At 49.0% G+C, this 23093-nt stretch overlaps 1 pseudogene; it reads left to right on the forward strand.

Moving 5' to 3' along the window:
• Window positions 1-15434: 15434 nt before the first annotated feature.
• On the forward strand, window positions 15435-20951 carry LOC125511325 (annotated as a pseudogene).
• Window positions 20952-23093: the final 2142 nt, after the last annotated feature.

Raw genomic sequence — 23093 nt, forward strand, 5'->3', positions numbered from 1 at the left:
GGCGGTCGGGGACGAGCGATGGTATTTTCCTACCAATCTATCCCCCTAGGAGCATGCGCGTAATACTTTGTTTTGATAACTTGTAGATTTTTGCAATAAGTATATGAGTTCTTTATGACTAATGTTGAGTCCATGGATTATACGCACTCTCACCCTTCCACCTTTGCTAGCCTCTCTAATACCGCGCACCTTTCGCCGGTATCATACACCCACCATATACCTTCCTCAAAACAGCAACCATACCTACCTATTATGGCATTTCCATAGCTATTCCAAGATATATTGCCATGCAACTTTCCACCGTTCCATTTATGACACACTCCATCATTGTCATATTGCTTAGCATGATCATGTAGTTGACATCATATTTGTGGCAAAGCCACCATTCATAAGTCTTTCATACATGTCACTCATGCATCATTGCATATCCCGGTACACCGCCGGAGGCATTCATATAGAGTCATATTTTGTTCTAAGTATCGAGTTGTAATTGTTGAGTTGTAAGAAAAATAAAAGTGTGATGATCATCATTATTAAAGCATTGTCCCGAGTGAGGAAAGGATGATGGAGACTATGATTCCCCCACAAGTCGGGATGAGACTCCGGACGAAAAATAAATAAAAGACGCCAAAGAAGCCCAAATAAAAAAAGAGAAAGAAAAGAGGCCATAAAAAGAGAAAAGGCCCAAATAAAAAATGAGAGAAAAAGAGAGAAGGGACAATGTTACTATCCTTTTTCCACACTTGTGCTTCAAAGTAGCACCATGATCTTCATAGTAGAGAGTCTCTCATGTTATCACTTTCATATACTAGTGGGAATTTTTCATTATAGAACTTGGCTTGTATATTCCAATGATGGGCTTCCTCAAATTACCCTAGGTCTTCATGAGCAAGCAAGTTGGATGCACACCCACTTAGTTTCTTTTTGAGCTTTCATATACTTATAGCTCTAGTGCATCCGTTGCATGGCAATCCCTACTCACTCACATTGATATCTATTGATGGGCATCTCCATAGCCCGTTGATATGCCTAGTTGATGTGAGACTATCTTCTCCCTTTTTGTCTTGGGTCTTTTACATCTGTGTCCCTAACTCGAACCCACTACTCATATTTGCCCCTAATTTCGAAGCATGCTCAAATTTACCCCTCTGCCGTTAGTTCACCTTATAAAAATGTCCTTCTGTTCCGTTACTGTCCGGTCAAAGGGCTTTGACCGTCTACGGGGCGTTTATCGGACATTTTTCCCCTGCCTCCATGTATCACTTACATGTGGGACCTGCTCAACAAAAAAACTCTTTCTCTCACCCCTCTCTCTCACACACTTACATGTGGCCCCCTCACCTCTCTCACCTCCCACCTCTCTCCTCTACCTCACGACCTCTCTCTCTCACTTCCGGCAAGCGCCGGCTGCCCAGGGACCGCGCACCGCCGCCGCTAGCTCCCCACGCGCCGCACCCCTTGCTATGACCCTCCCCCTCTCCCTTCCTCCCTCCCTCTCCCTTCCTCCTTGTGCAGAGCGCCACCGCCGCCGCTGCCTTCGTCTCCGCGCGACCAACGGCAACCCCAAGCGCCACCACCTCGCCAGGAAGCTCTTACGAGATGCCCTCGCTCTCCCAGCTTACGAATTTGACCAAAGAAACTCAGGACCGAGTGCCACAATGCATCTTCCCCGACTCCGATCTCGAATAGCCACCGCCGATTCGATGCCGTTGAAGCTCCCCGGCCGACCCCTTACGTTCCCCGAGCATCCTGAGGTGCCTCGAAAGATGTGAGCATTCTCTACAGAAGGCCTCGTGACCTCCGATCGTCCTCCCTGCGAGCTCCGAGCACTGCCATGGCCGCCGTCATTGAAGCACACACTTCAGTCTTCCTCGAGCCCCAGCAACATCGCCATCGTGCTCCTAGTCATCTCCTTAGTCTCGCAGATCCTGTTAGTCTCTCCCTCTTGCACAGTAGCTCGCCCCTTGCGCCGCCCAGAGTCGCCGCGGGTACGGTCTTCGCCATCAGCTCCGGCGACCATATGGTCTTAAGACACTGGACGCGGTCGAGCCAAGGCTATCGCGTGGTTCCCTCAGCCGGCCTCCCCGCAGCCTCCCGGCGTGCCTCCGCCGCGAGATTTGGTCGCCGCCGACAACCCTCGAAGGAATTAGTTTAGGTGCACATTAGTTTAATTTAATATAAATGAGAATATAAAGCATAGCAGTTAACCCGCCGTTTCAGAAAAATAATTGAACAATGACATGTGGGCCCTATATGGAGTTTGACCGGTCCATATCTAGTTTTATTTTTATTTGTATTAGTTGGGACCCACGTGTAAGTGAGAGATAGAGGGGCGAGAGAAAGCGTTTTTCCTTTTTCTTTTTTCTCTAAGTGGTTCCCACATGTCAGTGACACACAGAGGCAAGGGCAAAATGTCCAGAAAACGTTTGGTAGACGGTCAAAGGCCTTTGACCTAACGGAAACGGCACGAAAGGGCATTTCTATAAGGTCACCTAACGGTGGAGGGGTAAATTTGAGCAGGCTTCGAAACTAGGGGAAAATCTGAGTAGGTGGTTCGAGTTAGGGACAGAAATGCAAATGGCCCTTTTGTCTTCTCCACAACCACCACTCTGTTCCACCTATAGTGATATATCCATGGCTCACGCTCATGTATTACGTGAAAATTGAAAAAGTTTTGAGAATGTCAAAAGTATGAAACAATTGCTTGGCTTGTCATCGGGGTTGTGCATGATTTAAATATTTTGTGTGGTGAATATAGAGCATAGCCAGACTATATGATTTTGTAGGGATAACTTTCTTTAGCCATGTTATTTTGAGAAGACATAATTGCTTTGTTAGTATGCTTGAAGTATTATTATTTTTATGTCAATATGAACTTTTGTCTTGAATCTTTCGAATCTGAATATTCATACCACAATTAAAAAGAATTACATTAAAATTATGCCAAGTAGCACTCCGCATCAAAAATTCTGTTTTTATCATTTACCTACTCGAGGACGAGCAAGAATTAAGCTTGGGGATGCTTGATACGTCTCCAACGTATCTATAATTTTTGATTGCTCCATGCTATATTATCTACTGTTTTGGACATTATTGGGCTTTATTATCCACTTTTATATTATTTTTGGGACTAACCTATTAACCGGAGGCCCAACCCAGAATTGCTGTTTTTTGCCTGTTTTAGGGTTTTGAAGAAAAGGAATATCAAACGGAGTCCAAACGGAATGAAACCTTCAGGAACGTGATTTTCTCATCGAATACAACTCAGGAGACTTGGACCCTACGTCAAGACACGTAACAGGAGGCCACGAGGTAGGGGGGAGCGCCTCCCCCCCCCAGGCGCGCCCTCCACCCTCGTGGGCCCCCCTGTTGCTCCAGCGACGTACTTCTTCCTCCTATATATACCCACGTACCCCCAAACGATCAGATACGGAGCCAAAACCCTAATTCCACCGCCGTAACACTCTGTATCCATGAGATCCCATCTTGGGGCCTGTTCCGGAGCTCCGCCGGAGGGGGCATCGATCACGGAGGGCTTCTACATCAACACCATAGCCCCTCCGATGAAGTGTAAGTAGTTTAGTTCAGACCTACGGGTCCATAGTTAGTAGCTAGATGGCTTCTTCTCTCTTTTTGGATCTCAATACAATGTTCTCCCCCTCTCTTGTGGAGATCTATTCGATGTAATCTTCTTTTTGCGGTGTGTTTGTTGAGACCGATGAATTGTGGGTTTATGATCAAGTCTATCTATGAATAATATTTGAATCTTCTAGCTTTCTGCCTCCTTGGTTGTTGTATCGTGTGTCTGGCAAACATACTGCCGGGCGGTGTTTCCAGAGAGTGAAGTCATGAAAAGAGAGAAAAAATAATAAGGCGGGAAGCCCCTAGTGCGGTTAAGCCACGTCTTGGGGCATGCCGTAGTCGTGCCCCCCTCCCCACCTGTGCCCATGGTATTTTCAATGCGTAATTATATGTACGTAGGGCACGGATTTAGCCGTTTGGCTGGGACTGGGGTGGGGCCGCATTGCTATGCGAGCTCGAAACGTGCCAGGCGGTCTTGTTGTCGATTACTCCGGGCGCGCTTGAAGGTGTCCGGGTCTTGAATCACCGAACTAGTGGATTGCCTTAAGAGGCTGCTTTGCGCTTCTGCTGCGAGGGCCGCAGTGTGCTCCTCCGTGCGGAGAGAGCACTCTGTGTTTCCATTGACTGTGATGACCCCCCGAGGTCCTGGCATATTGAGCTTGAGATATGCATAGTGTGGTACTGCATTGAATCTCGCAAATGCGGTTTGCCCGAGCAGTGCATGATAGCCACTATGGAACGGGACTATATCGAAGATTAACTCCTCGCTTCGGAAGTTATCCAGGGATCCGATGACCACTTTCAGTGTGACTGAGCCTGTGCAATGGGCCTCTACACCTGGTATGACGCCTTTGAAGGTCGTTTTTGTGGGTTTGATCCTTGAGGGGTCTATGCCCATTTCGCGCACGGTGTCCTGATAAAGTAGGTTCAGGCTGCTGCCGCCATCCATAAGGACTCGAGTGAGGTGAAATCTGTCAATGATTGGGTCTAGGACCAGTGCGGCGAATCCGCCATGACGGATACTAGTGGGGTGGTCCCTGCGATCGAAGGTGATCAGACAGGAGGACCATGGGTTGAACTTTGGAGCGACTGGCTCCAACGCATATACGTCCCTGAGCGCACGCTTCCGCTCCCTCTTGGGGATGTGGGTTGCGTATATCATGTTCACCGTCCACGCTTGTGGGGGGGGGGACCTCTTCTATCCTCCGGTGTTCGGCTGCCGGGGCTCCTCCTCGTCATCGCTATGTGACCCCTTATCTTTGTTTTCGGTATTTAACTTGCCGGCCTGCTTGAACACCCAACAATCCTTGTTGGTGTGGTTGGCTGGCTTGTCGGGGGTGCCGTGTATTTGACACGAGCGATCGAGTATACGGTCCAAACTGGACGGGCCCGGAGTGCTTCTTTTGAATGGCTTTTTCCGCTGACCGGGTTTAGAGCCTTTGAATCCGGCATTGATTGTCGTATCCTCGGCATTGTCGTTGTTGATGCGGCGCTTATGTTTGTTGCGATGTGACCTGCCATTGTCGTCCTTGGTATCCGAAGTACCATGGTTCTTTGATATGTTATTGCTGCGAGCCAGCCAGCTGTCCTCTCCCGCACAAAAGCGGGTCATGAGTGTCGTGAGGGCTGCCATAGATTTCGGCTTTTCCTGGCCAAGGTGCCAGGCGAGCCACTCATCGCGGATGTTGTGCTTAAAAGCTGCTAGGGCCTCTGCATCCGGACAGTCAACAATTTGATTTTTCTTTGTTAGGAACCGTGTCCAGAATTGCCTGGCCGATTCCTCTGGCTGCTGAATTATGTGACTCAAGTCATCGGCATCTGGTGGTCGCACATAAGTGCCCTGGAAGTTGTCGAGAAATGCGGCTTTCAGATCTTCCCAACAGCCAATGGATTCTGCTGGCAGGCTGTTGAGCCAATGCCGAGCTGGTCCTTTGAGTTTGAGTGCGAGGTATTTGATGGCGTGTAGATCGTCACCATGGGCCATGTGGATGTGCAGGAGGAAGTCCTCGATCCATACCGCAGGATCCGTTGTGCCGTCGTATGATTCAATATTTATGGGTTTGAAACCCTCTGGGATCTGGTGATCCATTACTTTGTCTGTGAAGCATAGGGGGTGTGTGGCGCCTCTGTACTAGGCTATATCGCGACGCAGCTCAAATGAGTCTTGTTCGTTGTGTTCGGCCCGGCCGGATTTACTTTTACTGTATCTGGCGTGATGGTTATCGGCGTGCCCTCTTGATCCGTAGATCGATCTTGCGTGTTTTGCTTTATCCTCCAATACGTCTCGCAGGTCTGGCGTATTTCCCCATGCCCTGACATTTTTATTTGAGTGGCGTTGGGGTGCGGGCTGAGCTTTTGGCTGAAGTGCCTCTCTGTCGCAGCCACGAGGTGGCCGATCAGCTGCGTCATACGCTGGAGATGTAGGTTTTGGTGCTTCCTCCTCTAGTCGGGGTAGCAACCTGCACTTTGGGTAACTCTTGGAGGGGTGTTCGAGTTTTTATTCCTCGGCCGCAAGGACTTCAGTCCATCTGTCAGCTAGCAAATCTTGATTAGCTTGAAGCTGCTGCTGCTTTTTCTTAAGGCTATTTGCCGTGGCTATAAGCCGGCACTTGAAGCGCTCTTGTTCGACGGGATCCTCGGGCACGACGAATTCGTCATCGTCGAGGCTTGCCTCGTCTTCGGAGGGAGGCATGTAGTTATCATCCTCCGCCTCTTCATCTATCGCTCTCTCGGGAGGGCTGGCTTCTCCATCCTCCTGCTCTAAATCTTGCTGGAGGGGATTGTTGTTGTCTTCGGCACTGTCCGGAGTGCTATTATCTCTGGTGCCGGTATCACCGCTTTTGCCTTGGCGGGACTTAGAGCGGCGCCGTTGACGTCGGCGCTTGGGTTGCTTCTTGGAGAGGTCATCCTCCGTTGTCCCGTCGCCATTGCCTTCTTTGGGTGTGTCCACCATATATATGTCATATGATGAGGTGGCTGTCCAGTGCCCTGTGGGCACTGGTTCTTGTTTGCCTCCTGCATCTTCGTCCATGCCGTCAATGTCTTTGGAGTCGAAGTCGAGCATGTCGGTTAAACCGTCGATATTGGCTACTAAGTGGGTGGTGGGTGGGCGGTGAATTTCTTCGTCATCCGCATCCCAATCCTACCGGACATGGTTCGACAAGGACTCTCCTGACAAGGAGAGAGACCTTAATGAGTTCAGTATGTCGCCGAAGGGCGAGTGCTGAAAGATATCCGCGGAGGTAAACTCCATGATCGGCACCCAGTCGGATTCGATAGGCACGGGCGCAGGCAGTTCGGAGTCTGTGGCCGGGGAAGAATCCGGTAGTTCGGCGTCACGGCTCTCGTGAAGGGTAAGGTCGATCCTCGGCTCGATCGCCGCTGAGAGTACGACCTTTGTGGCGGGGTCTATCCACCCGTCCATGGATGGCGCGATTGGCTCCGAATTGAGGGTCAGAGCAGTTGCCGGTGCGATCTCCTGAACACTGTTCGCTGGCAGAGCTAAATCATGCTCATCGAGTCCGTGTGGCGCACTCGGCAGGGGCTCGAATCTGTCGAAGATCAAGTCTCTGCGGATATCGACCGTGTAGTTTAAGCTTCCAAACCTGACCTGGTGGCCAGGGGTGTAACTTTCGATCTGCTCCAGATGGCCAAGCGAGTTGGCCCGCAATGTGAAGCCGCCGAATACAAAGATCTGTCCGGGGAGAAAAGTCTCACCCTGGACTGCATCGCTATCGATGATTGAAGGAGCCATCAAGCCTAATGGCGACGACACAGAGGAACGCTCAATGAAAGCACCAATGTCGGTGTCAAAACCGGCGGATCTTGGGTAGGGGGTCCCGAATTGTGCGTCTAAGGCGGATGGTAACAGGAGGCAGGGGACACGATGTTTTACCCAGGTTCGGGCCCTCTTGATGGAGGTAAAACCCTACGTGCTGCTTGATTTATTCTTGATGATATGAGTAGTACAAGAGTTGATCTACCACGAGATCAGAGAGGCTAAACCCTAGAAGCTAGCCTATGGTATGATTGTATGTTGTCCTACGGACTAAAACCCTCCGGTTTATATAGACACCGGAGGGGGCTAGGGTTACACAAGGTCGGTTACAAAGGAGGAGATATACATATCTGTATTGCCTAGCTTGCCTTCCACGTCAAGTAGAGTCCCATCCGGACATGGGACGAAGTCTTCAATCTCGTATCTTCATAGTCCAACAGTCCGGCCAAAGGATATAGTCCGGCTGTCCGAAGACCCCCTAATCCAGGACTCCCTCAACCCCCAGGTGCTTCTTTGGCCCATTGGTTGTCTTCTGGTCCAAAAAAATATCCAATAAGTTTTGCCGCGTTTGGACTCCGTTTGGTATTGATTTCCTGCGATGTAAAAAACATGCAGAAAACAATAACTGGCACTTGGCACTATGTCAATAGGTTAGTACCCAAAAATGACTATAAAATGATTATAAAACATCCAAGATTGATAATATAATAACATGGAACAATCAAAAAGTATAGATACATTGGAGACGTATCAGACGTGCATCGTAACCTCATCCTTAGACAATCTTCATTTAATCCGTAGCCCCTGTTTCGAGTTGCAAATATGAGCAATAGAACCATTATCAAATACCCGGGCGCTACTACGAGCATTAGTAAGGTACACATCAATAACATGTATATCAAATATACCTTTGTTCACTTTGCCATACTTGTTATCCGCCAAATACTTGGGGCAGTTCCTCTTCCAGTGACCAGTCCCTTTGAAGTAGAAGCATTCAGTTTCAGGCTTGGGTTCAGAATTGGGCTTCTTCCCAGGAGTGATAACTTGCTTGCCATTATTCTTGAAGTTCCCCTTCTTTCCCTTGCCTTTTTTCTCGAAACCAGTGGTCTTGTTAATCATCAACACTTGATGCTCTTTCTTGATTTCTACCTCCGCAGCTTTGAGCATAGCGAAGAGCTCGAGAATTGTCTTATCCATCCCTTGCATATTATAGTTCATCATGAAGCCTGTGTAGCTTGGTGGCAGTGATTGAAGAACTCTGTCAATAACACTATCATCCGGGAGATTAATTCCCGGCTGAGTCAAGTGGTTATGGTACCCAGACATTCTAAGTATGTGTTCACTAACAAAACTGTTTTCCTCCATCTTGCAGCTATAGAACTTGCTGGAGACTTCATATCTCTCAACTCGGGCATTTGCTTGAAATATCAACTTCAACTCCTAGAACATCTCATATGGTCCATGACGTTCAAAACGTCTTTGAAGTCCCGATTCTAAGCCATAGAGCATGGCACACTGAACTATAGAGTAGTCATCAGACCGCGTCTGCTAGATGTTCAAAGCATCTACATTAGCGGGAGGGGGCTTGTCACCTAGCGGTGCATCAAGGTCATAATTCTTTTGTGCAGCAATGAGGATAATCCTCAAGTTACGGACCCAGTCCATGTAGTTACTACCATCATCTTTCAACTTAGCTTTCTCTAGGAACGCATTAAAATTCAAGGGAACGGTAGCACGGGCCATTGATCTATAACATAGATATGCAAAAACTATCAGGACTAAGTTCATGATAAATTAAGTTCAATTAAACATATTACTTAAGAACTCCCACTTAGATAGACATCCCTCGAGTCATCTAAATGATCACGTTATCCATATCAACTAAACCATGTCGGATCATCACGCGAGATGGAGTAGTTTTCAATGGTGAACATCTCTATGTTGATCATATCTACTATATGATTCACGTTCGACCTTTTGGTCTCCAGTGTTCTGAGGCCATGTCTGTACATGCTAGGCTTGTCAAGTTTAATCCGAGTATTCCACACATGCAAAAATGTCTTGCACCCATTGTATGTGAAAGTAGATCTTATCACACCCGATCATCACGTGGTGTCTCGACACGACGAACTGTCGCAACGGTGCATACTCAGGGAGAACACTTATACCTTGAAATTTAATGAGGGGTCATCTTATAATGCTACCATCGTACTAAGCAAAATAAGATGCATAAAAGATAAACGTCACATGCAATCAAAATATGTGACATGATATGGCCATCATCATCTTGTGCCTTTGATCTCCATCTCCAAAGCACCGTCAAGATCTCCATCGTCACCGGCTTGACACCTTGATCTCCATCGTAGTGTCGTGGTCGTCTCACCAACTATTGCTTCTACAACTATCGCTAACGCATAGTGATAAAGTAAAGCAATTACATGGCGTTTGCATTTCATACAATAAAGAGACAACCATAAGGCTCATGCTAGTTGCCGATAACTTTTACAAAACATGATCATCTCATACAACAACGTATATCACATCATGTCTTGACCATATCACATCACAACATGCCCTGCAAAAACAAGTTAGACGTCCTCTACATTGTTGTTGCAAGTTTTACATGGCTGCTACGGGCTTCTAGTAAGAACCGTTCTTACCTACGCATCAAAACCACAATGATGTTTCGTCAAGTTTGCTGTTTCAACCTTCAACAAGGACCGGCCATAGTCAAATTCAATTCAACTAAAGTTGGAGAAAAAGACACCCGCTAGCCACCTTTATGCAAAACAAGTTGCATGTCTGTCGGTGGAACCGGTCGCACGAACGTGGTCATGTAAGGTTGGTCTGGGCCGCTTCATCCAACAATATTGCTGAATCAAAATAAGACGTTGATGCTAAGCAGTATGACTATCATCGCCCACAACTCTTTGTGTTCTACTCAAGCATATCATCTACGCATAGACCTGGCTCGGATGCCACTGTTCGGGAACGTAGCATGCAATATCAAAATATTTCCTACGCTCGCGCAAGATCTATCTAGGAGATGCATAGAAACAAGAGGGGGAGAGTGTGTCCATGTACCCTCGTAGACCGAAAGTGGAAGCGTTTGACGACGCGGTTGATGTAGTCGAACTTCTTCTCGTTCAGACCGATCAAGCACCGAACATACGACACCTCCGAGTTCTGCACACGTTCAGCTCGATGACGTCCCTCGAACTCTTGATCCAGCAAAGTGTCGAGGGAGAGTTTCATCAGCACAACAACGTGGTGACGGTGATGCTGAAGTGATCTGCGCACGGCTTCGCCTAAGCACTACAACAAATATGACCGGAGGCGTAAAACTGTGGAGGGGGGCGCCGCACACGGCTAACAATCGTTGTCATGTTAGAGGCGCCCCCACCCCCATATATAAAGGAGGGAGAGGGGAGGAGGCCGGCCTAGGCGCGCCCTAAGTGGGAGGAGTCCCACTTGGGCTCCTAGTCCAATTCGCCCCCCCCTTTCCTTTTACCGGAAGGGGAAAGGGGGAAGGAGAGAGAGGAGGAGAAGGAAAGGGGGCGCCGCCCCCTCCCCTTGTCCATTTTGGACTCCTCCCTTGGGGGGGGGCTACCCCTTGTGGGATGGTTTGCCTCCCTCCTATGGCCCATATCTTCCCCCGGGGGGTTCCGGTAACCCCCCGGTATTTTGATATGTACTCGATACATTCCGAAATACTTCCGGTGTCCGAATACTATCATCCAATATATCAATATTTACCTCTCAACCATTTTGAGACTCCTCGTCATGTCCGTGATCTCATCAGGGTTTCCGAACAATCTTCGGTCACCAAAACACATAACTCATAATACAAATCGTCATCGAACGTTAAGCGTGCGGACCCTACGGGTTCGAGAACTATGTAGACATGACCGAGACACCTCTCCAGTCAATAACCAATAGCGGAACCTGGATGCTCATATTGGTTCCTACATATTCTATGAAGATTTTTATCGGTCAAACCATAATGACAACATACATAATTCCCTTTGTCATCGGTATGTTACTTGCCCAAGATTCGATCGTCGGTATCATCATACCTAGTTCAATCTCATTACCGGCAAGTCTCTTTACTCATTCCGTAATGCATCATCCCGCAACTAACTCATTAGTCACATTGCTTGCAAGGCTTATCATGATGTGCGTTACCGAGAGGGCCAAGAGATACCTCTCCGATACTCGGAGTGACAAATCCTAATCTCGATCTATGCCAACCCAACAAACACCTTCGAAGATACCCATAGAGCATCTTTATAATCACTCAGTTATGTTGTGACGTTTGATAGCACACAAGGTATTCCTCCGGTATTCAGGAGTTGCATAATCTCATAGTCAAAGGAATATGTATAAGTCATGAAGAAAGCAATAGCAATAAAACTTAATGATCAATATGCTAAACTAACCGATTGGTCTTGTTCATCACATCATTCTCCTAATGATGCGATCCCGTTCATTAAATGACAACACATGTCTATGGTTAGAAAACTTAACCATCTTTGATTAATGAGCTAGTCTAGTAGAGGCATACTAGGGACATTGTGTTTTGTCTATGTATTCACACATGTATCAAGTTTCCAGTTAATACAATTCTAGCATGAATAATAAACATTTATCATGATATAAGAAAATATAAATAACAACTTTATTATTGCCTCTAGGGCATATTTCCTTCAGACTATGCCTTCAATTGCAAGTTTTGTGCGAGAGGTTTCACTTAAAGTCATAACCATTACTTGACTGCTAGTAGCCTACCCCGTGGTTGGAGCATATGCATCATACTCCCTGCCTCCCTGGTCTCTTCGTGAGCTTACTAGAGAACACCCAAGTCTCATAGACTGTGACGTTTAACAGTCGGGGATCATATATGTGTGTTCTTTCAGGAATGGTTTGTAGGACAACATATTTGCTACATGTAGCCAATAGAAATGCATTAAGGCATCTTGTTAACCTACCTGGTAGTTCTCTTACAGTTCTGAGAGTTTTGCATCTTCGCATAGAGTGAGTTATCAGTTACTCCCCTTCGTTAACCAATAGGTTGTTCTTCCCATGTCCTAATTCACTCGATCTCCAATTGCAAAGGTTGGGTTACTACGATGGTGTAACACATATGGGTTTCATACTCATCTGTCTCGATGCATTATCTATCACATTTCGTGATAGTCCCTTTGAAAAAGGATCTACCAGGTTTTTGTCTATTTGAACATACATGAGAGTTATTGCTCTGGAGTTTCTCAATTTCCTGACAGACTTCAAACATCTCTTCACATGCCTTGATTACTTCGCATTATCCTTATAGTTGTTCACTTTGATAATAACTATTTTGATTGTCATAATTGATAAGAATAGACGACACTAGTTGTTCAACCACAGGCAAGCCCATCGAGGGCTCAAACAGCCACCCAGCCTCAACAGTGGCTATGTGTAAAGTAGAAAGTTCTCCTTCCATGGTTGACCTTTGTCAAAATGGTTTGCTTACAAGACCTTCATCATATCACGCCACCTTCATAAGTAAATACATACCCACTTGTGGCATAAATCACACCAACATCAGAAATCCAACTCGAATCATTATATCCTTCAAGCATGACGGAGTGCCCTGAATAGTGAATTTCATAACTCATTGTACTTCTCAGATGGCGCAAGACTCTATCAAGTGCATGCCAATGATCACCCCCCTATTTGACAAGAACCTGTTTAGTTTGCTCACGGCAAAAGAGATACCGTGTTAGACTACGGTGGCGTCGCAAGTTGTGACATGAGGCAAAACCCCAACTTGTTTCGGTATGTCTTTGGTTGTGGCCGGTAAGACATATATAAAGGAGAACACGTGCGGTTTTGTCTCGCGATTATGATCTCAAACCGACTTGGTTTCCAGGTCGTAAGTAATCGGACAAGAAAACAATCAACTTGTCTGCCAAGACATGCAAAAATAAAACGACAAAAGAAAGCAACGTCATATCTGGGCAGATCATTCACGCGCATGTCGCACGCCCACGCCCCGACCAAGCCCGGCGAGGCGGGACGAGGCAAGGCGAGCACACGCGCTTGTTGTTCTCTTTCTCTCCTCATACTCACCATACTCTGTAGTCGGAAGAACCTACTATATAAAGAGGTACCACATCTACTCAATAACAATTATATATGAGACTGAAGTTTAGAACCACCTCTTGCCATTGGGCCTTTGATATTTACTTTAGGAATTTAAGAACTTGTACATGACCAAGCCCATTACTTTTGGACGCTAATAACTGCCACACGTGTGGGCGTTAAGAAATCTGCTCACATGTTCTGTGTGGTGCCTAAGAGGACCAGTCCACGCGTCTGTGTGTGGGCAAAACAATTAGCGCCCACATGCCTCTTTTTTTTCTCTCACAGTCCCTCTTACACGCGTGTGTGTGGGCGGAATAGATAACGCCCACACGCGCGGTACGTCAGGCCTCGTATCTCGTGGTCCCGCGCGCCCCGCAGTTGCCATGGGGCGGACCCTCACCCATGTTCGTTTAAGTGCAGTTGCCATGTCGTTGAACTACGGTTGGCATGTCGGACAACTACAGTTGTCATGTTTACTCAACTGCAGTTGTCATCTCAGGTCAAAGTTCCAGATTGCCATTTTTTGGACAACTATAGTTGTTGCCATGTGTGGTCTGGTTTACTGCAATTGCCATGATTTCAAAACTTTAGGAGTTGCCACCTACTAACACTAGGCAGTTGCCATGTAGCTACAAAAAAGGTATGGCAAAAAACATGTTCGGGTAAAAGAGAGAGTTGTCATGTGCTCACAAGCACGCTAGGGCAGTTGCCATTTAAAAAGAAAGAGTTACCATCTGCTTACGTGCACGCTAGGGCAGTTTGCCATGTACCATGCAAAACATATGGCAACTGACATGTTCGGGTAAAAAAAGAGAGAGTTGACATCTGCTTGCAATCATACTAGGACAGTTGCCATGTACACTGCAAAACGCATGACAACTAGTAGCTTGGATGTGGAAGAGGAGGCGGGTGTGTGGGCGAGATGGCAAACGCCCACACACCAGCCCTTGTGCGTGACTGAAAACTGGTGTGTGGGCGAACTGCTAAACGCCCACACACCGGCCCCTCCGTGTGGTAAAACGAATATGTGGGCGACCTCTCTCACACACCACACACGCGAGTTGTCCTACATGGCATACAAAATCAGCTAATTCATGCCAAGATTCGTGCATAAGTTACTGGACGGTGATGAAGACGTGTGGACGAGTTAGTTAACGCCCACACATGTGGGCGTTAACATTTTCATTACTTTTAACAAGAACGCCCGAGTGCGCCGATGAGTGTGTCTTTTGGGTGGACCGGACGTGCGCCTGGATGACTGCAAACTGCCTCTACGTTTGGTTCTGCTTCCTGTAATTCAGGACATCCGGACCGGTCCGAACAAATTAGACGACCGTCGTTGAATGACAAGAAAAAAAGTTTGAACTGCCCGATTCAAATATTCAGGGGCGACTTGGTGATCCGTATTGGAGTCGTCTTTCTGGGGTAGCCGATGGACTGCTTAACTCTTACACATGCTGCAGGAACACCGTAACACACCTCGACACAGCAGATCAGTCGACGCAGATCAGTCACCGTAACTTTCTCAAAACGGCAACGCTTAGCTCAACCCACCTGGTGAACACTGAACACGCGGCACTTCGAAAACTGCGGGAAAATACTCCCAAGGAAAAGAAAAGGAGAGCCAGCATGCCGTCCGACTGACATGTGGGCCCACGCGCTCCTTACAGCCACCCCACGCAGGCCCTGCGAGACCCACCAATCAGCCCCGCCCACGGCCCGGGCCCGCCGTCCCCACCCCCCCCCGACGCGCCCCAGGCCGGCCGATCGCAACACGCCAGTTCCACCCACGGCCACTGCCGCGTGGGACCGGGGAGGCCCTGCCCCACATGGCAGGGCTGGGGGGAGCCCGTCGCGGCCGAAAGAGCCCCGGACGAAAAATACCAAACGCACGCGAGGCCACACGCACCCCGACCCGTTCGTCCATCCCACCCCCGCCCCCGCCCCCGCCTCCCCCTCCCTCCTCGCCGCCGCCCCGCCGGGGACGCGGGCCGCCGCCGCCGATGGCCAAGACACGGAGGCCGCCCGCCCCGCCCCCGCCGCCGCCCCCCGCCCCCGCGGAGACCCCGTCCCCGCAGCGGAAGCGCAAGAAGAAGGGCCGCCCGTCGCTCCTCGACCTCCAGCGCCGTAGCCTCCGCCTGCAGGCGCAGAGCCCCGAGGCCGCGTCCCCGCCGCCCCCCGCCCGCCGCGGCCCCGACCCCTCCGACGACGACGACGACGCGGGGGGCGCCAGCACCGGGCGGCGCCGCCAGAAGCGGCTCAAGAACGTCCTCTCCGGCGCCGGCGAGGTCGGGCCCCCTCCCCCCTCCCTCCCTCGCCCCGAAATTCCGAGTCCCCCCGAGGTTTTGCGGGCGCCCGGGCGGGGTTTTGGCCCCGCGGGACACGCGGCGATGCCGGGCCGTGGTGGTTGGATCTGCGCGCGGGTCTGCGATTTTTTTCCCCGGGGCGCGGGGCCGGCCTCCCCCGCGGCACGGTACGGCGGGGGAGAGAATCTGGCGGGACGAGAGAGAGATCAGTACGCGGCACTGCGGGCGGGAGTGGCAGCCGCGGATTTTTCGAGCTTCCCGGAGAGAAGACGTTGGCTTTTTTTGGGCGGGCCTGGATTTGTTTTTGTTCCCCCTGGGGGTCTGCGTCTAGCTTAGGGGATCTCCACCTCGTCAGCGCTTTAATCCTTTCCTTTGGCGGCAAACAGTACGCGGATCTGACAAGTTTTTGACGGATTTGACTGCCTTTTCCTCGCATTTTTGTTGTTGTTGTTGTTGTTAACGGGTCGCGGCCAAGCAGGCGCTGTCGGAGCGGCGGCAAAAGTCGTCGCCTCTCAGAGCCAAGGATTTATTGCTGGCGAATGCAAAATTTTACGACAACCATGTTGACGCAAGCTTGCGATTTCATCCATGGCGGGCTCGCGAAGCAAATAGCTGACTGACTGACTGACTGACTGACTGACTGAAGTTCTTTTGCTGCTGCTGCAGGAGGAGGAGGGAGCTGCGGTGGAGGAGAAGAAGGATGCGGCGAAAGCGACGGGGAAAGGTGAGGTCTTGGAGGGAACCAAGCATCAGCCTTGAGGTGGTTAAAGAATTTGAATTTTTCTCTCCCTGCGGCTAACGTTTGCTCGCCTCTCGCTGCTGCTGCTGCTGCTTGTGGGAGCAGGGGCCGCTGCGTCGTCGGGTGGCGGGCCCACGGGGACGCCCCTCCCGGACAAAAAGTTGCTGCTCTTCATCCTCGACAGGCTCCAGAAGTGAGTGCCCTGGCCCCATCATCCTTCATCCTCCTCTGCTTCTCCTCTCCTCCTCCAATGGTCTTCAGCTATTCGCGTCTGTTTTCTTACTCTGCCTTGCCTTGCACTGCTTCTCCCAGGAAGGACACCTATGGAGTGTACTCGGATCCCGTCGACCCGGAGGAGGTGAGCAAGCGGTTTACCTCTCATGACTAGCTCTGTTCTTGTCATGTTGGAGTGCTAGTATGACTGTTTTGTGTGGCTGCAGCTTCCGGATTACCATGAACTCATCGAGCATCCGATGGACTTCTCAACGATCCGCGAGAAACTTTTGAGCGACAAGTATACCATCCTAGAGCAGTTTGAGGTATTCTGCCTCTTTTTGCTGTTACTGTTTCTATGCCTGATGTTTATTTTCTGTTACTGGGCTCTGTTCTGATCCAGTGGCAAAACAGATGTTGGCTTCTGCCCTCTGTTATATACATACTGTCTTTTATTCTGGGTCACACTTCATAGATTAGACTGTTGTCCTGCTTTTTTATTTATTTGCACAATCGAAGGCCTTCATCCTGGTTCTGTTTTTCCTTCTATTCTGTCTATTGTTTGTAATGTACTGACTCTTCCCTCTTAACTGGTGTTGTTTGCTTGTGCTTTCGGCACTTTGGGTTTTGAAGATACATTCCGATCTGCCCACATTAATTGAGGCGGTCGTCTGCATGTGACTTTTGCATGTATCTCAATTCCCATCGTGGGCCGAAATAGGGATCTTTTTGTATGAATTATTGTCCTCATTGGGGGGTACACTTTTTGATTGGCATTTAGAGATTTTCATTGTTGCTGTATATGATGTCCTTTACTGGAACTGTTGAGGGAGAAAAATACATTCAGCCTTTTCAAGGTTTACTCCTACTGCAGCTCTGCTGTTGTACTTATTAATTAAGTCCACATCTTATGCTCTGAAGTGCTATGACAGTGTGCTGTACATGATCACCTAACACAGTACAACTCCCGCTTTATTCTTGCCAGCTAACATAGGATAGATCACTTGAGGGTGAACTTCCGTGGGGAAGTACGTCCAATTTATGCAGAGATAATCCTGTAATTGATGTAGATATCTCCTTCTCGGAGATATAGTCGATGCACTGGAGAGTGCTTTTTTACAAGTTTAAGTGCATTTTATGTTGAGCTTGTATTTTGGAAATTGATATGTTCCATTAAACCAGCAACAATGATGACAATTTTCCGGCATATATATATATGTTGCAATTGTATGTGAGATTCATTACTGTCTTAAGGGATGATGCAAATCATAATGGAATAATACTCTGCTTCCGTGGCATGGATCTGTTTTGATATCGATGTTTTTCTGTGCAGAATGATGTATTTCTACTTACATCCAATGCCATGTCCTACAATTCAGAAGACACAGTATACTATCGCCAGGTATATATATTTTACTATGATGTAGTGCACATGCTGCTCGTATTAAAGATGTTTCAATCCATCCTGGCACATGTACTGCTGTATTATCTGGACGGTTACTTGGTAGCTCTTTGCTTAGGAATATGTAGGATGTGCTTGATTGGTCCTTCCATTTTTCTGGCAACCCCTAAGAATTTGGGGGACAGCCAAGTTTGGCATGCCAATGGCCCTTTGACCATTTTTGCGCCAATTGGAACCAAAATGTTTGTGGATTTTTGGCTAGCTAATTTATTTTCCAATTGGTACGTATCATAATTTTTGTATGATCAGCGCAGTTCTTTGGGAACTTATGTGTTAAGTGTGTAACTTGACCTTCTGCTGTTAGTTTGTATACCAACAGGACATCAAGTTTAGTACTTTTCACAGCATATTTCCTGAAAATATTGTGCATTCACAAGCGCAAAATCGAACCGGTACATTTTCAGAATAGTTGTTTCTGTTCTTTTGCTTCTTACACTATTTTGTCGTGTATGTAAAGTTGCAGTCTTCTTAGCTGTACCTAAAATGTTCGCATCTCCATAGGCACGGTCTATTGAAGCTCTTGCCAGAAAGGATTTTGAGAACTTGAGGCAAGCTAGTGATAGTGAAGAAGAACAACCGAAGACAGCACCTAGAAGAGGCAGGCCACCAAAAAATGCAAAGAAAACAGTTGAGAAGGTTGAGGACGATGGTTCACCAGATTTATCCAATGTAAAAGGAAACAGATCTGTAGACAACACTGAGACAAGAAAAAGATGGACTAGTGAGAGAACTCGAAATAATATTACCATGAGAGATTCATCCATTCTTCACCACAGCACGTTTGGTTCTTTTAGTGGTAAAAAAACAGAGAAAACTGGTGTTTACTCAGGTTTGTTTTTCCTAGTGTTCATTTCTCATGTTTTCTTTGCAGTGCTGTACTCGTGGAGCATAAATAAACATGGCTAATGCTACTTCCATCGTGTAGGGTCTTTGAAGTATGGAAAGAAGACTACTATTTTAGACGATGATCGGCGGAGTACATATGATCAGCAATACTCAAATTATAGTCCTCTTTTTTCTGCCCTTGATTGTGAGCGGAAACAACTACTTCCAGTAAGCACATTCTGACCAGCTTAAATTGAACCTTTAACTCTTGATTGAAACCTTTTTCAACTTAGCTGTTAAGGTGAATATCCGCAGCTACTACTTTACATTTGTTTCGGATTAAATTGACTTGGGGTTGGAAGAAAAAAGTTTACATGCTACATCAATAATTTTATACTGATTTTTTTTCATAATGGAAACAGATTGGGCTTCAGCAGCAACATGCATATGCCAGGAGCTTGGCACGGTTTGCGGCAAAACTTGGACCAATTGGATGGGATATAGCAGCGAAAGGAATCAGACGTGTATTACCACCCGGGACAAAGTTTGGCCCAGGATGGGTTGTAGATGGCGAGCCACCTCAAAACTCGCAGTGCCCGCGAGTTCCTGAAGTTGCCGACCCGACCGCAAAGTCCAGTATTCCATCATGCGGTATACCACCCAAAAGCGATGATCTACGTCGGAGTTCTGAGCTATCTTCAGATGGGGATGCTGCCGCAGGTGAAGAGTATATGACTAAAAACCAGCCAGTGGCGTCTACATCAGCAGGCATTGAAAGGAGCTCTACACCTGCCAGTAAAATACCCACGTATGAAAATGGAGCTACCATGACAGGTGATGGTGTGGGTAATACTCGACCAACGCCTCCGTTACAGCGGCAGAGTAACAGTCAAGAAGTCCCCTCTAATATCAATGGAATGACTGCTGCGCCGAACGCCATGGGTCAGTATGCTGGACAAGGTTTATTTGAGCAAATGACGCATGCCCAAGTGCTCGGGATGTTTTCTGGAGTCAATGGCAGAGCCAACGGGTTTCGTCATGGGCACCAACTGACGGAGGAGAGTGTTAAATAGTGCAGAATGGAGTGATTGGAAAGGCAGCTACCACCACCAGCCCCTTGCAAGAAGCAGATCATGATCCAAAGGGTTCATATCCACAAGACGATAACAGGTCCGCTTCTCCAAGCTTCAATGCTGCCGGTTCCCCGCCTAGGGGGAAAGCGGCAGCGAATCCGAAGCAACCAGACTTGGTGTTACAGCTGTGAGCGCAGTAGCAGCCATTGACATACATAGTTAGTATCTGCCACCCCTGATGGAAACGAGATGGATCGGAAATTCAGAATCCTGCTTCTCCAGGGCCGATCATCCAGCTCCGGATCCGCTGATAGTACACCTGAGTTGTGCCCAAGAGCTTGGAAGGAAGGATAACCAAAGACTTAACCACCCGATGGAGAATAAAACGAGAGGTAAAAGTGAGGGTTGCGGGAAACAAAGGAAATAATCATGGGCTTGACCCCTAGCGAGCGAGCGAGCGAATGAAATTGTTGTAAAAGGGTAGGTAGTGTACAGATTCTAATCCTATTGAGGACGACGACGATGTTCCAGCGGTCGACTGGTGGTGGTAATCGAATCGAATGTGTAACATTATTTATAGTAGAAGAAGTTAGCATACAAGCAAGCAAAGCGGTAAGAGGGCAAAGGTGAATAGTTGTGCCGTTTCGTCCGTTCCATCTTGACCTGAGCAGCAGCCTGTGGCATGCATGATCCTGTTCTAGTACTAGTAGTAAGGATCCAATCTCCTGACATGGTTATGTCTTATGTGGTGGTAGTGGTAATGATTTGTTGAAGTTGAATATATTTCTTGCTGTGGAATCTTGTTGGTATGTGATGAAGAAATGGGATGGATGGATGTTGTTGTTTTCGTCCTTTTGGGGATGTGCTTGGGTGTATTTGCTCCTTTTTCAAAAAGTTAAATAATTTTCTTAAAGAAAACTCCATATGTTTGCTTGCAGATTTTCCAAGCACGTGGAGTCGCAAATCATTTGCGAGATGTGCAGAAAAGAAAAAAATTAAACCAAGCAATTTTCCAGAACAATACAAAGTACTCCCTTCGTTCCATAATATAAGAACGTTTTTTACACTAGTGTAGTGCCTAAAACGTTCTTATATTATGTGATGGAGGGAGTAATTCACATTCTGGTTTTTATGTCCACCCGGATAGCAAATCGATGAATGTTGACACAAAATGTTTCTGGAGGATGTTGACATAAATTTTGAAGTTTGTTCTTTTTGTGCTTATTATCAGCACTTGTAACCGTTGCTGACACTGACAGGATGTGGGGGTAGTTGTGTGTATGTGTTCTCACCCGTCAAAAAAAAGTGTATGTGCAGTCTCTGTGGCATCAAAACTGTAGGAGCATCGCCAATAGCAGTTCTAAAATATAGGGCACTAGCAGTTTTTAAGGTATTTGAGGCAAAAAATGGTCTCCAGCAGCTGTCCTAGCGTAATTTTTTTGCAAAAGATTTTTAGGCAGCACAAGAAAAAGGGATCCAAGTGCGGCAGATATACAACGGTTGCGCAGTTGCCGAAAAACCAACCCCCTCCCCACCCTGAGCCTTTAGGGCATCTCCAGCCGTTGGCCTCCCCAGAAGGCATTTTTTTCGCCTCCTGGGGGGCTGCCGGCGAAAACTTCGGCCTGGGGGTGGAATTTTTTCCACTCGTTGCGCCCCCATAGCTCCATCGACAGGCTCCATTCCTTCATTCCTTCAAGCAAGAAACAAACAGAGCTCCATCGCCAAGAAACCACCACTGAGTTGCTTGCCGGAACCAATGGCGACCACCAAGAAGAGGGAGATGGTGTTCTTCGACGTGGAGGCTGCGCAGTCCCCGTCGCTGCCCAACGAGTGCAGCCTCCTGGAGTTCGCCGCCATCCTCGTCTGCCCGCGCCGCCTCGTCGAGTCTGCCGGCCGCGCTCGCCCGTCCGTGCCTGCTCGCTCGCCCGTCCGCGCCCGCCCACTCGCCCAGGCCGCGCCCTCAAGCACACGGACGCCCCAGCTGCCGCGACCGCGTTGTCCGTCCGGCATCGTCCTCCGAGAGGCTCGCGCTCGCCTGCCGCCCCCACTCTGCCCCGGTGCAGGGCACGCCCCTTCTCGTCTCCCAGCAGGCGCTCTCCACAATGCGCTTCGCCTACGCGTACGTGACACCGACCCCCGCCTGCGGTGGAGCTCCGTCCTCCTCGGCTACGCCCGTGGAGCCTCCGCACTGCGCTTCTGCACCCCCGCCTGGCTCGAGGAGGCCATGCGCTTCTGCATCCCGGAGCCGGCTGGGCGCGCGGCGCGGAGGGGTGGGGGGGCGCGCGGCGCGGAGGGGTGGGGGGGCGGGCTGGCTGGCGGGAGGCCGGGCGCGGCCGCAGATGGCTGGCGGGGCAGGGCGCGCGCAGCCGGGCGCGGCGGCGACGCAGCAGGCCTGAGCTGCGGGAAGGCACCAGGGCAGGGCGGCGCGCGCGGCCGGGCGCGGCGGCGACGCGGCGGGAGCTGCGGGAAGGCACCGGGCATGGCGAGAGAGAAAGCGGACGGAGAGAGAGGGAAGGTGGGGGCTTTGCGAGGAAAAAGTGGAGAAAGCGACGGGGGAGTGGCTGCAGGTGGGCCGCAGGAGGCAAAAAAGTGACGTCGGCATGCCCAGCTGCCCCCCGGGGGGCTGGGTTCGCTGTGAGACTACCGATGCTATTTCTCTATAAATCCGGCGAAAAGTGATGCTTTGGGGGCGTGACTGGGAGGATTTTTTGTCGCCGGTGATAAAAAAATGGCCTGGGGGGCGTTCCTGGGGGCTCGGCTGGAGATGCCCTTAGCCGCACCCCTGCCTGACCTCCACCATCCCAATCGCCGCTGTCGCCTCTAGATTCGTGACCACTGCACGCGCCACTTCTGGATCTACTCCTCACACCTCGCCGCCGCCCCCACATCGTGCCCCGCTGCTGAAGCCGAAGACCGTCGCTCCGGCGCATCCGGCAGCCCTCCGCCGTCGCCATGCTGATGAAGCTCGTCGGGCCAAAGGTGACCATTT

The sequence above is a fragment of the Triticum urartu genome, chromosome 5 (assembly GCF_003073215.2).
Source record: "Triticum urartu cultivar G1812 chromosome 5, Tu2.1, whole genome shotgun sequence".
Classification (NCBI taxonomy): Eukaryota; Viridiplantae; Streptophyta; class Magnoliopsida; order Poales; family Poaceae; genus Triticum; species Triticum urartu.